Source organism: Lytechinus pictus, chromosome 17 (assembly GCF_037042905.1).
Source record: "Lytechinus pictus isolate F3 Inbred chromosome 17, Lp3.0, whole genome shotgun sequence".
In the NCBI taxonomy this organism is placed as follows: domain Eukaryota; kingdom Metazoa; phylum Echinodermata; class Echinoidea; order Temnopleuroida; family Toxopneustidae; genus Lytechinus; species Lytechinus pictus.
This window is the reverse complement of record NC_087261.1, coordinates 16,218,310-16,233,903: the sequence shown is the minus strand read 5'-3', so window position 1 is coordinate 16,233,903 and position 15,594 is coordinate 16,218,310. Positions and strand designations below refer to the sequence as shown.

Genomic DNA, 15,594 nt, shown 5'->3' with positions numbered 1-15,594 from the left:
GATAACAACAACCAAAACAAACTTTCATACAAAAACATATATATTTTAACAGGATCAGGCCATCTACAACACGCATGCGCACAATAATTAATTGATTGAATGAACCTTTCAGTTGGGAATTTTTGTTGCAGAATATTCAGAAATCTTAACATGGCTAAAGTTCAACCAAAGAGCTCAAAGTTGGTCACCTTGTGCAAGGTGTGTAGAAAACGTCAAACACGTATTCATGGTGTGATTTGGACTTTATCATTGAAACGACCTTGAAGAATCTATTGTTTTGATATCTACTATCTATTTCTATTCGCAGAGCAAATTCGCACGTAGCAATATTTTCTTTGTTCCTGTCTACTCCTATAGGACAGGAATTAATGCATTTTGTTTTCTTTTTCAGCCCCCAACTCATCTTCATCCTCTTCTGCCTCCTTCTCCTTCCCCTCCTCCTCTTCCTCCACCTCCTCCCCCTCCTTCTCCTCCTCTTTCTTTTCCTACTCCACCACCTCCTCCTCCTCCCCTCCCCTTCCCTTCGCCATGTTCACCTATTGCACCTTTTCCTTCTCCCCCTCCTCTCTTTCATATTATTTCCAGTACTCGTTTGCTTCTTGTCATTTTTGTAGTTTCACATCCTTTTCATCCTCCTACCCCCTCAATCCTCTCACCATCTTCCTAATACTCTTCTCGCTTCTTCATTATATTCCATCTCTCCATCTGCCCCTCGTTTTCCTCTATTCGCATACCCCCTCCCTCTCCAATCTCTTTCCCTCGCCCCCTTTGCTCGTGATGACACGACATTTGCTCCTGCGACATTTACTCCGGCCTTGATATCTCAGAAGGCATAGGCGGCGGAAGCGGGGGGACCTTTCCCCCCTAAATTTGAGGTGGGGGGACGGTCCCCCCCTAATTTTTTTGTTGCTAACCTTTTTTTCTTTTTTTTTGCTAGTCAATTTTTTTCCTGTGTCCCCCCCCCCTAAATTCAGGTGGACCCCTAAAATGTTTGTGTTCCCCCTAAAATTTGGGTTGATGACTTTTTTTTTTGCTTATCGAATCTTTTACCTGTGTCCATCCCAAAATTTCAGGTGGACCCCCCCCCCCCCATTTTTGGGGGGCTTTCGCCGCCAATGTCAGAAGGCATAGGGTAAGAGTTGGGATTGTAATAAGAGTTTTTATTTCAAAATAATGTAAAGATAAGGATTAGGGTTTATTTAGCTTCGGAGGTAAGGTTTTATGTTTGACTTTGCAAATTTTCCATCGGAGCAATTGTCGCCGGAACCTTGCTCCTACCTTCAACTCCAGTTCTAGCTCCTGCCCCTCCTACCCTCTTCTCCCCCCCCCCCCCCACTCAGCCTCCTCCACTCCCCACCCCCTTTCTCATAAAAAAAATCGAGAAAAATAAGCATTTGAACCAAATCTAGTATACAGCAGAATAAACATTTATGAGGATGAAATGACATTGTATCCACTTACCCCCCCCCCCCCCCCCAGCATTCCTCCCGCCAATTTCTTTCTTAATTTTAGAAAAACTTAAATCGACAAAAATAAACTAATGCGGTCACCAACCCATCATTACAATCAAATAACCATCTTTGTATATCATCAAAAATAATGTTTGTGTAGCGATGCTCATGTAAACACGACATATTTGATAAGATGAATATTGTGTATGTGATTAGATGTCATTAATAGATTCTAAGCTAACATTGATGTTGTGCCGTTGTGATTAAAGTTTGCATGTTCTGTCTGATAGATTTTAGCAGCATCCTCCATGTCCTAGTTCCATGATTTGATAAATTCACGTCATCGGGAGAGGGGGGGGGGCGGCTTAACCCAACAAAATATTAGTACATATATATATATGCAATGAAATAAAATATAATGATATTAATAAAATAAAATGAAATAAAGAATAAGGATAACATTCACTTACAATTTGTGAACAAGAAGAATAATTCAAAGTTTGTGTTAAAACGGTGTCTAATAATAGGACTCCCTTTGTAATAACTATTTTTTGTTTTACCATTATGCAATAAAGAATATATACAGTCAATACTTTATTGATTGCTTACCATTTTCAAATGGAGTATCAAGTTTCAAAACTGCAAAAGAGATGAAATCGGTGTCTGGCAAAATGAATTAACGAAATAAAAAGTTATAGAATGAGGAAACGTTAAAAAAATACCCAAAACAATAAACAAACTAGAAGTGAACTAAGATGAAAGAAAATATGTAAGATTATAAAAATAAATAAAACAATAAGATGAATATAATGAAATAAAGGAAAACAAATTAAAATAAGAAAAAATAAATGAAATAGAATACAATGCAATAATATAACAATGAAATGAAAGGAAACAAAATGCAATTAAACCTATCTGAGGATGATTTTAATTGCAGTAGAAGATCATCACCCCTCATTCATGAAATTTATCTCGAATTTTCTATTGTGGCCGTTTTCTTACACGTTTTGAATTACCTCTACTCAGCCTGTATACTTTAACTTGAATTTCTATTTCAACCCGCTTACCGACAGGAATGTGATGGCATTCATACTAGATGAAATTATATTAAAAATGATCAATTATAATGATAATAAATAGTAAATAGTAATAATAAATAGTTTTTGTTGTTCTGCTCTAAAGCACCTTGATCAAGATGGAAAGTGCGCTATACAAATGATCAAATCTCATGAATTATTATTATTATTATCATTATTATTATAATGATGTGGGACTTATATAGCGCACGAATCCACCCAATGTGCTCCTATATTACCCCGGCTAAGTTATATAGGCCTAGGCCTAGTCTACCGATTCTGATGCTCACAGCTTTTTGAGGGATTACTTTCTGCCGGTACCCCCATTTACCCCATCTGAGTTTAGTGCAGCACAATGTTGGTAAATTTATTTGCTGAAGGAAAACACTCTATATGGCTGGGAACCGAACCTATACGTCCCTCAGATTGAAAGACGAGAGTCTTAACCACTAGACCACGACGCCCCCACATCATTATATCATTATTAGATGAAATATTGAAGCATGCTTAAATTAGGAAGCTTTAAATTTGAAGTTCTCGGGGTTTGAATCACACCTGTTTTAGGCTACAGTCACACCAATGAAACCGACTCCAGACCGATCAAAGCTACTACATTATTTCTAATGGCATTATCGGTCGGATCCGAGTTGATTTCGATGGTGTGACTGAACAATATGGGAGCGTTTTACTGTCCTTTTAACTAACTTTTTTTTGTCAAAATAATGTGAAATAGATCGAAAAGATAATATGTTTGAGATTAATTAATAATTATTCCCGTTTATTTTATTTGCCATGACCTCACGTTAACCCATTAAAGAAACCGAAAGATGTCACAAATATTTGCAGACCACAATGACAAGTCAAGATTGATAAAGTTATCTATCCTGTTGTCAACTTGATGACTTTAGGGTAACCGAGATAAACTTTTCTTGTCTTTGCCAAGAAATTTAGTGAATTATGTCGCGTGCCATGTCATTTTTCACTGGCAAAAATCCAACATGAGCTGGATAAAAAATTCTTCAGCGCCTCTGTATTTATTGAAAGAGATTTTGATATGGAAAATGAAATAAGGTTATTTTTACAGGAATTTTCCAAAAAACGTGCTTGGCCAGGGTGAAAAGTTCTCATTGTAACAACTTGTCTTAAATGGCATGATTTGAACTCGAGATTTGACAGAGGTTAAAGTCCGCTCTTGTCAATGCCCGATATGAAAGAGGAGATGGTAGAAAATATCTTTTCAAATCATTACCTTCTTAATTTTCCGCTTTTCAAACTTCTCAGTTTGGTGTTTTAGATTTCTGTGAGTATCATCTGTATTTTCTATCTTTTTCTCTCCCTATTTGTTTTGATTTGATTAGATTTTATTAGATTTTAGTTTTTTTCTCAATACTTTTCCAATTTATATTGTAATATGCTTACATTAGTCCGGTCTGTTAGCGTAAAAAACACCCTACTTGTGGACACGGTGGACAAAAGCATGATTTTTTCTCCAGACCTTTGTTTATGTATGAGAATTAAAAATGGGGTATGCTCCAAAAAATCTGGCTGCAGGAACAGTGAAAAAAATGGGTGAAAATGTCAGAATTTATGAGTTTAGATTGGTCTGATATATAGACTAGCGCTAGTGCAAAACTCAATAGCAGTGCATTATTTTGCATTGGTTTAGTTCTTGAATTCAGACCCTTTTTGAACAAATATTCTGTTTGTCCTCACATCTCAATCCACCAAATATCTGAATGCAGATGCTAAACAAGCCGAAGGGTGGTGGTGGAGGGGGTTGAATGTTGGTGTGTATGTACATATTTTGGTCTTGGGGTAAAGATGTGCCATACACATTTTTTGCATGTGTTGGAAATTGTGTTGCCATGGTAACAGTGTATGATGACAAAAATAAGGTAAAAATCTTGCAGTTAGAACTACTTCCTCTGTTTTCATCATATTCTCATGAAATTTGGCACACACATTGGTCTTGAGGTGAAGATGTCTAAGACACATTTTTGTGCGCTTTCGGAAATTTTTTTGCCATGGTAACAACATAACATTTGGTGAAAATTGGGAAAAAGCCTTACAATTCAAATTGCTTCATCAGTTTTCAATCAATTCACATGAAATTTGGCACACACATTGGTATTAAAGTAAAGATGTACAAGGCACTTTTTGTGTGTGTTTCAGAAATTGTTTTGCCATGGTAACAACATATTATATGGCAAAATTTAGGTAAAAACCTTGCAATTTGAACTACTTCATCATTTTCAAACCAATTCTCATGCATGAAATATGGCTCACACATTGGCCTTGAGATAAAGATGTGCAAGAACCTTTTTTTGTGTGCATTTGTCAGAGAGCGCATTGCCTTGATAACCACATATAGCCAGAAATGCAGGGAAAACTCATCAATTGTGGATCAATCTACTTCTCTGTTTTCAGCCTGTGCTCAGAAAAGATTACACAAATATTCATTTTTGGTAAAGATTCATATTCAGTGTTAAAGGGGAATCCAGCCTTGGTCATAAAATGTTGTGTGGAAAAGGAGAAAAATAAGAATGGTGAAAGTTTGAAAGCAATCGGACAAGCAAAATAAAGTTATGGCTGCTTTAAAATTAAGATCCCGAGGCTACTAGTATGTAGATTTCAAATTGACAATGGATAAGTAAATTATGACAAGGGGCGAGGCTGCAAGGACAACTTTCCCATTGGCCATGTACTTTGATTTTTGGTTTTCTCCTAAATTCCATTGGGGCCGTAATATAAACCTGTTAGTATAATGTTTTATGTCCTCATGAAAGAAAGATACAATTTGAAGTAAAACTTTTGAAAAAGACATTTTAGTCAATTAATTATTTCTGTACATGGAAGAGTGGTCCTTCCCTTACATCATTATGACATCACGTATGCGGCCAATTTGAAGTCTTCATGGGTATATAGTGATTACCAATGTTTACAACTTTTATATATTCACAACTTTCTTATGGTTTGTCTGATATTGTTTAAACTTTGACCTATTGTCTGATTTTTCTTTTTCCTCTAAAAACAAGTGTTTATTTGGGTTGGATTCCCCTTTAACATCATAAAATAGTGCAGGGTATTCATGGTATTAATCACATTCAATAATATTTATAGGTTCTTTTTTTTTGGGGGGGGGGCAGAGGAGGTCCTTAAAAACTGACAACATAAAAATATAGAAGGTTAAAGGCCATGGCCATTAGGAACTTAAACACTCTTAAAGAAAGCACCCCTTCCATTTTTTTTTTTTTTTTTTTTGGGGGGGGCCTTTAGAGAATTGCCACATAAAGATTAAAAGGAAATAATTACAACTAGGAACTGAACCCCCCCCCCCCAAAAAAAAAGGGGGGGGGGAAGAAAAATCCTTTACACTTCAGCGTATTAATTTAAAGCCTAAAACATTCTGGTTTGATAAAAGATCATTTCCGGTGCCCAATTAATCAACGTTTTATTTATCTCCTACTCAGTATTTGTTCATTTCAGTTCTTACTCTGACTTTCTTACATCACTTTTTGCACTTTTTGTACTTTAGAGCTTTACCATACCTTCTTGTTTTGTTTCCTCTCCCCCCCCCCCCTCTTTTTCTCCCTTTCTAAGTACATTTTTCTTTGCTATTTTAATTCATTATTATCTAGCAACAATTATTCCATTTTGAATGCTTACACCTACACTGAAATATAATACCATGACATTTATTATTTTCTACATAATCTTTTAAACTCTATTTTGGCTACACTCTGTCCTAAATAATACTATTAGCTATATTTAATGTCTAGTTTAAAGAATTGAAGAAATGGCTGTCATGATATCATATTTTGGTAAAGGTGCATCAAATTCATAGTTGCAGCATTCAGAATGGAATAACTGTTGCTTGAAAAAAAAATGGATTTAGTTTTTTTCCGAAAATCCTCTGTGAAAATTTTAGTTATATCACTGAGTTTTCCCATTCCTGCAGTTACCACCATCTGAAAGGGATATGACTAGAATATATGTAGAGAAATAAAAGTCATCATTTGCTCAATGAACAGTGAATACGTCCGTCCTTACTCCAATGGAAAATTATTTGCATTTTTTGTGACAGTCAGATCTTGCATCCAACAATTTTGCTACTGAAACATAATATTCATTTTTTAACAATTGGAGATGTAGGGTGTATATAAAGCAGGGGCTGTCACAGAAATATACTGAAAAAATTAAATGAAAGAAAATAGAAGGCAAACATTTATTGTGCACATATGCATATTTTTGATATGGTATGTTATTGAGTCATGGATTTTTCAAAACAAGTGCAGAGATTTTTGTATATATATATTTCTATAATTAGTTGCATGATTAAAGGTACACTTTATAATATGTCAGAAAAAATATACTTGGAGAGAGAGAGAGAGGGTAAAAAAAGGAGAGAGGAAACATAAGATGGTATGGTGAAGCTCAAAATCAAGAGTGATGTGATATAGTTAAAAAAGAAAGAGTAGGAATGGAATATGAATAACAGACTGAGTAGGAGAATATAAATAAACAATGATTAATTGGCTACTGTAAACAATTTTTTACCAAAGCAGAATGCATTAAACATCAAATGAACGGTCTGAACTCTGAAGTGCAAATGACTCTTCTTACCTTTTAATGGGGGGGGGGCATTTTTCTGCTCAAAAAATATATCAGCCCCCTATTTTTTCAGGGGGGGGGGTTAAGTTCCTAGTCATAATCCTTTAACTTTTACTTTTATGAGGTCATTTGCTAAAGACCCCCCCCCCCAAAAAAAAGGGAGTAATGTCTCGCTTTAAAATCCAAATACCCCTGAGGGGCAAAGGCGTAGACTGGTTGAGCATGGGGAGATAGAAGTGGTATGGGGAGGGGTGCACATCTTGGGGAGGTGGAACTAAGGTTTGGAAAATCAGCCGTTGAAAGTAGAAGGGGTACACATTTTGTTTTGCTTGCCAGTGTTGGAACTCCTTTGCCACAGCGGAAGGTTTCACATTCACCCAGTGTACCCCCAGCCTATGCCCTTGAGGGAATGCTTATTTCAAGAGTGTTAATGGACACCGCCTTTAACCTTTATTTTGATGTCAGATTTTAAGGGCCAATCCCGCTCCTCCCCCAAAACCTAGAAATATTACTGAAGGTGATTAATACCCCCACACTCATATATTTTAATGCAGTTTAGAATTTGATATGAATCTTTACCCAAAGATGAATATTTCTTCCAACTTTTATGAGCACTGACTAAAAAAAGGGGAAGTTGTTTGATCCACAATGAGTTTTCCTGCATTTCTGGCTATCATATGTGGTTACCATGGCAATATACTCTCTGACAAATGCACACAAAAAATGGTTCCTGCACATCTTTTCCTCAAGGCAAATGTATGAGCCAAATTTCATGAGAAATGGTTCAAAACTGATGAAAATGTTCTAATTGCAAGGTTTTTACCTAAATTTTGCCATTTAATATGTTGTTACCATGGCAACACAATTTCTGAAACACATACAAAGAGTGCCTTGTACATCTTTACTCTATTAAATACCAATGTGTGTGTCAAATTTCATGAGAATTGATTTAAAACTGATGAAGCAGTTTGAATTGTAATTTTTTTTCCCAATTTTCACCAAATAATAAGTTGTTACCATGGCAACAAGATTTTTGAAAGACACACAAAATGTGTCTTAGACATCTTCACCTCAAGACCAATGTGTGTGCCAAATATCATGAGAATCGGATGACAACAGAGGAAGTAGTTCTAACTGCAAGATTTTTACCTTATTTTTGCCATAATACACTGTTACCATGGCAACACAATTTCCAACACATGCAAAAAATGTGTCTTGCACATCTTTACCCCAAGACCAAAATATGTACATACACACCAACATTCAACCCCCTCCACCACCCTTCGGCTTGTTTAGCATCTGCATTCAGATATTTGGTGCATTGAAATGTGAGGACAAACAGAATATTTGTTCAAAAAGGGTCTGAATTCAAGAACTAAACCAATGCAAAATAATGCACTGCTATTGAGTTTTGCACTAGCGCTAGTCTATATATCAGACCAATCTAAACTCATAAATTTTGACATTTTCACCAATTTTTTCACTGTTCCTGCAGCCAGATTTTTCGGAGCATACCCCATTTTTAGTTCTCATACATAAACAAAGGTCTGGAGAAAAAATCATGCTTTTGTCCACCGTGTCCACATAATTCCGCTAACAGACCAGACTACATGTATATTTCATTTTTTTATGTGATATTTATATAGAATGTATATATAAAACCATTCCACAGAGAGCAAGACCTCTGCAAGACCGCCATGAAACTTGCTTGATGTTTCAGGGGTCCTTCAATAAACTTTCAAAGATTTCTGAGGTCTTTCTTGATACCTGATTGTGATTGATCTTTCAGTGGTCTTGGTGGTCTCCATGATCACCAAAACCTTGTGAAACGGTTCAAAAGAGTCTCTCAGGAAAATGGTCGTTTGATGGACTTTCAGCAGTCTTTCAGCGGTCTCTTGATGAACTTTCAAAGTTCTTATAATAGTCTTTCCGTGATCTTTTGACAGTCTCTCAAGAATTTTGCGGAGATCGCTGAAAGACTCATGAGAGATCATATTGAAAGACCAGGAAAGTCCATGGAAAGAATTCTAAAAGATCACTAGTTGTATAAAAGATCTCTGAAAGACCATTGAAAGATCTCTATAAGATAAAAAGTATCAATCCGTCTTTCGGAGTTCTTTGTGGGGTCGTTCGGAGCCATACACCAGAGAGGACAAATGTCGGTGATCTTCGAGACTGCTGTAAGACCTTGCAAATTTTGGTCTTTCAAAGGTCCTTCAAAGGTCTCCATGGTCTCCCTTCTGAGGAATGGGGGCATAAGCAGACTTAATTTATCATTCATTGATTAAATAATTTATGTATTGTATAATTACTCGACATCGTATGGAAAATCAAGGAATACTATATGAGAAATAAGCATGCTTTGGTTCTCTGCATTATCATTGTGCACATATCGCACGCATATGAGAAAAAAAAATAACATCGGCACTCAAGAATTAGGATCTTTCGTAATAATGCAAGTTATGATTCATATTTAATTTCATGAATCGAGATTTATTTATGGTTAAGTCTATTTATCACTTGGCGCCTTGTGGGGCTCGTGTGTCTCAGTCACAAACAGAAAACCGACTCTAAACCAATCGATGTTATATGTCATGTAATAGTTTATATTTTCTGGGGTCGATTATTTCTCCGATGTAGCTCAAGCCCATCACGATATTGGTTGATTCCTGATAAAATGTCTTATTTTATTATAAATTTTTTGTTTCGTTTTCAGGCTTACCCAAGATTTAACTTTGATGAAAGTAATTCAAATGAAAAAACAATAAGACCAAAATTATTTGCATATAAGCTTTATTTGAAGTTGGGAGGAAATTTTCTGCGTCACGTTTTGTACATTATGCATGGGAAGGTTGTCCAAGATTATGTTTGATGACGTCATTAGGAGGGTATAGTTTCTATGCTGGGTCAAACATTGAAACTTGAGACAAGTCTAGTGTAGAACGACGGTTGTTTGGAGAACTTTTCAGTACACAAGTCATGTTCAGCCCCTTTAGTCTGCTCATGCAGACTTTTTTTTCGACGAACTGGGACTTTGCGCCTGCAAAGGGCAAGGTTTGGGGATGAGGAAAAAGACGATAGGAGTATTTTTTTGCAGGAGTTTCTGCATTTTATTCATAATCAATGATAAATTAACATGTTCACATAATACCAAACATATAAATGAATACAATTTAAATGTGACAATTGAAGAGATTGTAAATAATACAGAAAAAAATTAAATCATACATAAGCATGTGACATAGTGAGTTCGGTAAAATACAGGGGCCAGCTATTATAAGCACAGAGGTGCTTGAAGCAATAGCAGCCAGGAGAGGGGGCTACATGAAAACCATCATGAATCATTTTGCAAAAGTTTTGTCACGAAATATAGAATATTAGAAGAAAAAAATCTCGGCTGGAAAAAAATCATTATATCATAATAATTCAGAGAGAAATATAGGGGCCCATGGTGCAATCCGGCCTGGTAAATATAAGAGATAATCAAAATCCAGATATGGAAGTACATGTATATAAAAAAAAGATGACTTGTCATTGCTCTAGCTACTTCCCTTTGTATTTTTTTCCCTTTAAGTATGTCACTTGCCTAGCTTTTATACATCGTTCAACTTTGGGAACGGCGTTGCACGTCTATGTAACTACACGTAAAGTCGGCTTGAACTTGTCGAATATAAATTGGGGCGGATCCATAATTTCGAAGAATGCGGGAATGGCAGATTGAAAACGCGTATTTTTTTCAACAAGGCAAACAAAGATAAAATAAAGTTAAAATTACGGGATGCAATATCTTTTTTTTTTAAATAGTAAATTGCATCTCTGATCACGAAGGTAAAATAAGAGGTGTACCATTTTTATGCTAATAACGTGCCACATCCCCCCCCCTCCCCTGAAATAAATGTTTATTCAATATTCATCAACTTGGAAAACCTTGCCTTAAATTTAAAACAAAAATATGGAGATTCCATTAAACTCAGTCGTCATGTGTTTTTCTCATGTTATGAGGAAACACGAACATTCATAATTCATAAACAGTAATGTATTAAAAATACTTATTGTTTTCCATCTGTATTTATCAACAACTAAGCGATATTGCAAATTGTTAATATCTTTTTTGTGTCCTCAGTTATACTTTGGCATGAAGCTACCGAATGTGGTAAAATGACTATCAGTGGAAAATTTCTTTGCATTTACTTTATAGGGTGTCTTACAAGGCCTCGTGATATCTTCTCTCATGACTTGGATTTCATTTTGTTTTATCGTTTTCATTACAGGAAATTATGGAGCCATTCAGTATTTATTTCTAAATTTCGGTTGTTATTTTACCTGACAGTGAAAAGCAGGAATGCTTGTTAGGGGACAATCAGAGGACAGGGAATTGGTAATGAGGATAACGAGTCGTTGGTTGATCTTGAACTCCTTGGGAGACTTTCATGACACGAAATAGCGAAAGCTACTAAAATCCTTGCATCTCATTGGCTCAAAGCAAATTATTCAGTGAAAGTTACTGACAAGATAATACTCCCCGAATACTGTCACTTTTTCAGGAACTGAGCTCCCTCCCTCTGATAATCATTAGTCTGCTGTGCAAACCCTTCACTAGAGAAAAGGGTCTGAATTGCAGCATACTCGTGCCTTGTGTAATGAAGGCCCTCTGAATTGAAACAGCAAGTTTTGAGACACACTTGTTGATCAAAGTTTCAGTCAGGGTCTGTGCCTGCAGACTAGATAATCATTGATTTCCTACAGGAAATTGATATTTCAGTGAATACGAAAATTGATATCAATTTTTATTCATATTTTCTTTTTGGTGGTGAAAATCTATATATGGGAATTTAAGGCCTTTTATCAATGACAAGAAGGAATTAGGTGAATTTCAGTCTCAACTTGTATATAGGTCCTGTATGACATCAGGGCCCCGTCTTACAAAGAGTTGCGATTGATCCGATCAACCACCATCAACTATATATGGACGGCCAGCAACGTCAACATGTATTATGCATGTTTGTTCAAAATATTTTCTAACTATGATGTATATTCATGCATTCATTGTTTTCTTGAAAATTCACTGTGCTTCTCTTTGTTTACAAAGGACATTGTGCCAATTTCCTATAGAAAAAATTATGACACTGATGGATTTCCATAGAGTTACGATTGATTGGATCGATCGTAACTCTTTGTAAGACGGGGCCCTGATTTACCATGTATAAAGAGAGAGTGATGATTGAACTTAGAATAGTCCTTTAGAATCTATTTTTTATGGTGATTGTAATCAAAGGCCACCGCACACCTTACGACTGTTCGCGATCCGATTTTGGAACAAATTGCATTTTGCTCAGTCTCTGAAAATGTGAATGGAACATATCATTTTATTTTATTTTTAAATCAATTGAAAGAATACTAATATAGCCATTTTGAAAGATTGTAAGCCTTTAATTCGGAGTAAAGGCCAAATTAGTTTCAAATCGTAGCCACGCGTACGACTGCTGTGACGTCATTACGACTAGATATTAAATTCGCTTTTATTCGAAGTAGGATGATAGTATAGTCACAGATTTGAAGATATGTATTCGTATGATGATATCGAACATTACACAGTAAGATATTCCAAGTCTCAATGTTAGCATCAAATTCTACTACAATTTATTCTGAAATCGGGTCGCAGACCAATCGTAAGGTGTGCGGTCGCCTTAATGGCTTAATTACTTTTCCTCAAACTCAAGGGGGCCTAAATGCCAACAATAATTTGTTGAAATTACCAATGTGTTGTAATATATGGGTAATTCAAAATATTTCCCCAATCGCGAAAGAGGTTTACGGTACACCATTTATTGTGTAAAGTCCTGGAAGGACTGAGATAGGAAAAGTGGATAGAAATGGAGGTGATTATTGGAAAGGCGAGAAAGTGGAGGTTTGAAAGTAGAGTATTCTTTTCGAAAAGAAGGCTTGTCTGAGTAGGTGAGAGAAGGCTGGCTTGAGTCGGCGAGTGGAGTGGTACCAAAATGAAAATAAGAAATAAATATTTCATTTTTGTATAAAGTTTTCTGGTGAATATATTTTGATTCAAGATGACAAAATAATTGTACCTAGTCCAAACCCATCAAGAGAAACAAATACACCATTTGGTAAAGTGTTTACTTTAGTGTTATAGCCATGTCAATTGTATACAGCATCATCTTGTAAGAAACTCGAATCGTATTTGTCGCCCTCTATAGATAATGAGCGTACAAGTGAGCATAATCTCCCTTGTAACCATCAACCATCTATCTATTTATCTATCTTTCTTATATGTATCTGTTTAAATATGTATGTCTATCTGTCTGTCTATTACAGCAATTACACATTAAATCACTAGTCAATCCAAATTTTTCCTTCTTGGAAAAAAAAAACACGTTTTGTAATATTTTGATTAGGCCAACCCCTTTCAAGAGCGGCTTGAAATAGGATGCGATTTAACATACCGTCTAGAAAATGGAGTTTAACAAGATTGCTTTCAAATTGCCCACATTGTCAATAAATCTCAAATTAAATTGAAGGAAAATAATATTTGTTTCGAGAATTCGCTTAAAAAGTAAGGCACAATTCCACCCCTAAAAAGAACAACAAACAATGAAACAAACAAATAGCAATAATAGAGTAGAATCACAGGAATGATCAAAATGATTTACTATAGTTCATCATGTGACCAAATTGACTTAAACACAGGCAATCGTTGCTTATATTTGAGCCCGGGCAACTTCTTTGTAACTGCTGTGTAATTTCTGTTAGTAATTCCACATACAATTACTCGAAATGAGTTTTTAAAACGCTGACTCAAATCCTATTTGGACAAACACAAAAATCGTTTTGTTTTTCTCGTTTAAACTCAAACGATGATCATGATGATGGACCTATATCGGTTTAATATTCATATCGTTCATAAACAACTTTGTGTTCGTCTCATTTCAACTCATTTGGGATAAACATCACCATCGCTTTCTGATGACATTTTCAATAGGCATTGCCCCGAAGGCATATAGGCCTAATAACCGGGCCTAATAATGAAATAAAAACCATACGTCGCAAAATAATTGTGGTATAACTGAGACTAAACTGTATGGGGGATTTCTGTATTGATTATTATTATGAACAAACAACAGTTTATATAGGTCACATGCAAGCAGACGCACACGCATACATAATATACAAAATGATATAGGATTTCATCAAAATGAAGCCCCACAATCATATTTTACTGTGATGGTGCATGCCATACAAACAAGGATGCAAAAGTTTGTTCACCCTTGCAGTCATGAATATGTAAATCAACTTCGAGAACCGATATATGAAATTTGTATTTTCTTTTCTTTCAATAAAACGGTGAAGTCTAATTATTGTTTCGCTGACGGTATTGTTTACATTTTGATACAGATGTCTTGGTTCAAAACGGAAACTACATCAAATGATTATTGATACAAACGTACACGATTCTCACATAAATGTTTAGGAAATTACATTGAAAATTAAAACAAGGCTTTCAAAAGCAAATGTTGTCGTATTTGGATCACAATCCCGCATTATAAACATTGTGCGAAAGTTTGTCCACCCTTTCCCTCATGAATACGCAAATACAAGTATGAATAATTAATTAATTTCTCCTAGCCTGCCTGCATCTCTACATCAGCTAACAGTATTTTCCGTTCATTGGGTTCCTTAAAAAGTTTGTTCACCTCTTGCCCTTGTAATTATAAAGAAACTAATTTATATGTGATTTACTTTACTTTTTATTTTTGTAATGATGTATCGTTGAAATTAAGAAATGATGGGCATTATAATTACTCCCGCTAAGTTGCGTTGGCCAACCATTTATATTTTTTCTGGTTTTTTTTTTCACGAAAAAAGAACAGTTCATGTCGCATGGACCCATGAGTGAAATTTCTGTAAAAAAAAATGACTTTTTAGCTTGACATAATGCTCTCAAGCAGAGGCGTCGATCATGGGGGGGGGGGGGGCAGGGGGGGCAACCGCCCCACCAATGAAAATATTGGGGGGGGCAAACATATCGTTTTGCCCCCCCCCCCCAATAATTCCGCATGTGCAAAAAATAAAATAAGATTGTAATGTTTCACAGAAATCAGCAAGCGAGATTGAGATACACAACTCGTTCTTCATCTAAAATCGTGCTCAAAATGTCCGGTTTTCAGATTAGAATATAAAAAAATTTCAGCTAGCGCTTCGCGCTCGCATCATTTCTGTAGCAAAAACCCATACTTTTCATGATTGAATAGGTGAATAGAATGTCCCGTTTTCAGTTCTATACCTCAAAAGAACTCCCACTTCGATTTGCAATAATCTTTTGTTGGATATATTTCTTGTTCTTTATTAAAAACGTCACTTAAACTCTTTTTTTTTAAATCAAAATATCAAAATTTTCAGCTCGCGCTTCGCGCTCGCATCTATTATTTTTTAAATTTTTTAAA

General features: G+C 35.6%; 1 protein-coding gene across 1 annotated transcript in view; it reads left to right on the top strand.

Annotated features, from left to right (window-relative positions):
* The first annotated feature begins 3,501 nt into the window (after positions 1–3,501).
* LOC135157263 (uncharacterized) overlaps positions 3,502–15,594 on the top strand; it is a 29,954-nt gene continuing 17,861 nt past the window's right edge. The window contains exon 1 of the mRNA XM_064112259.1: positions 3,502–3,827. The gene's annotated coding sequence lies outside the window, so the exon portion shown is untranslated. The remainder of the gene's footprint in view (positions 3,828–15,594) is intronic.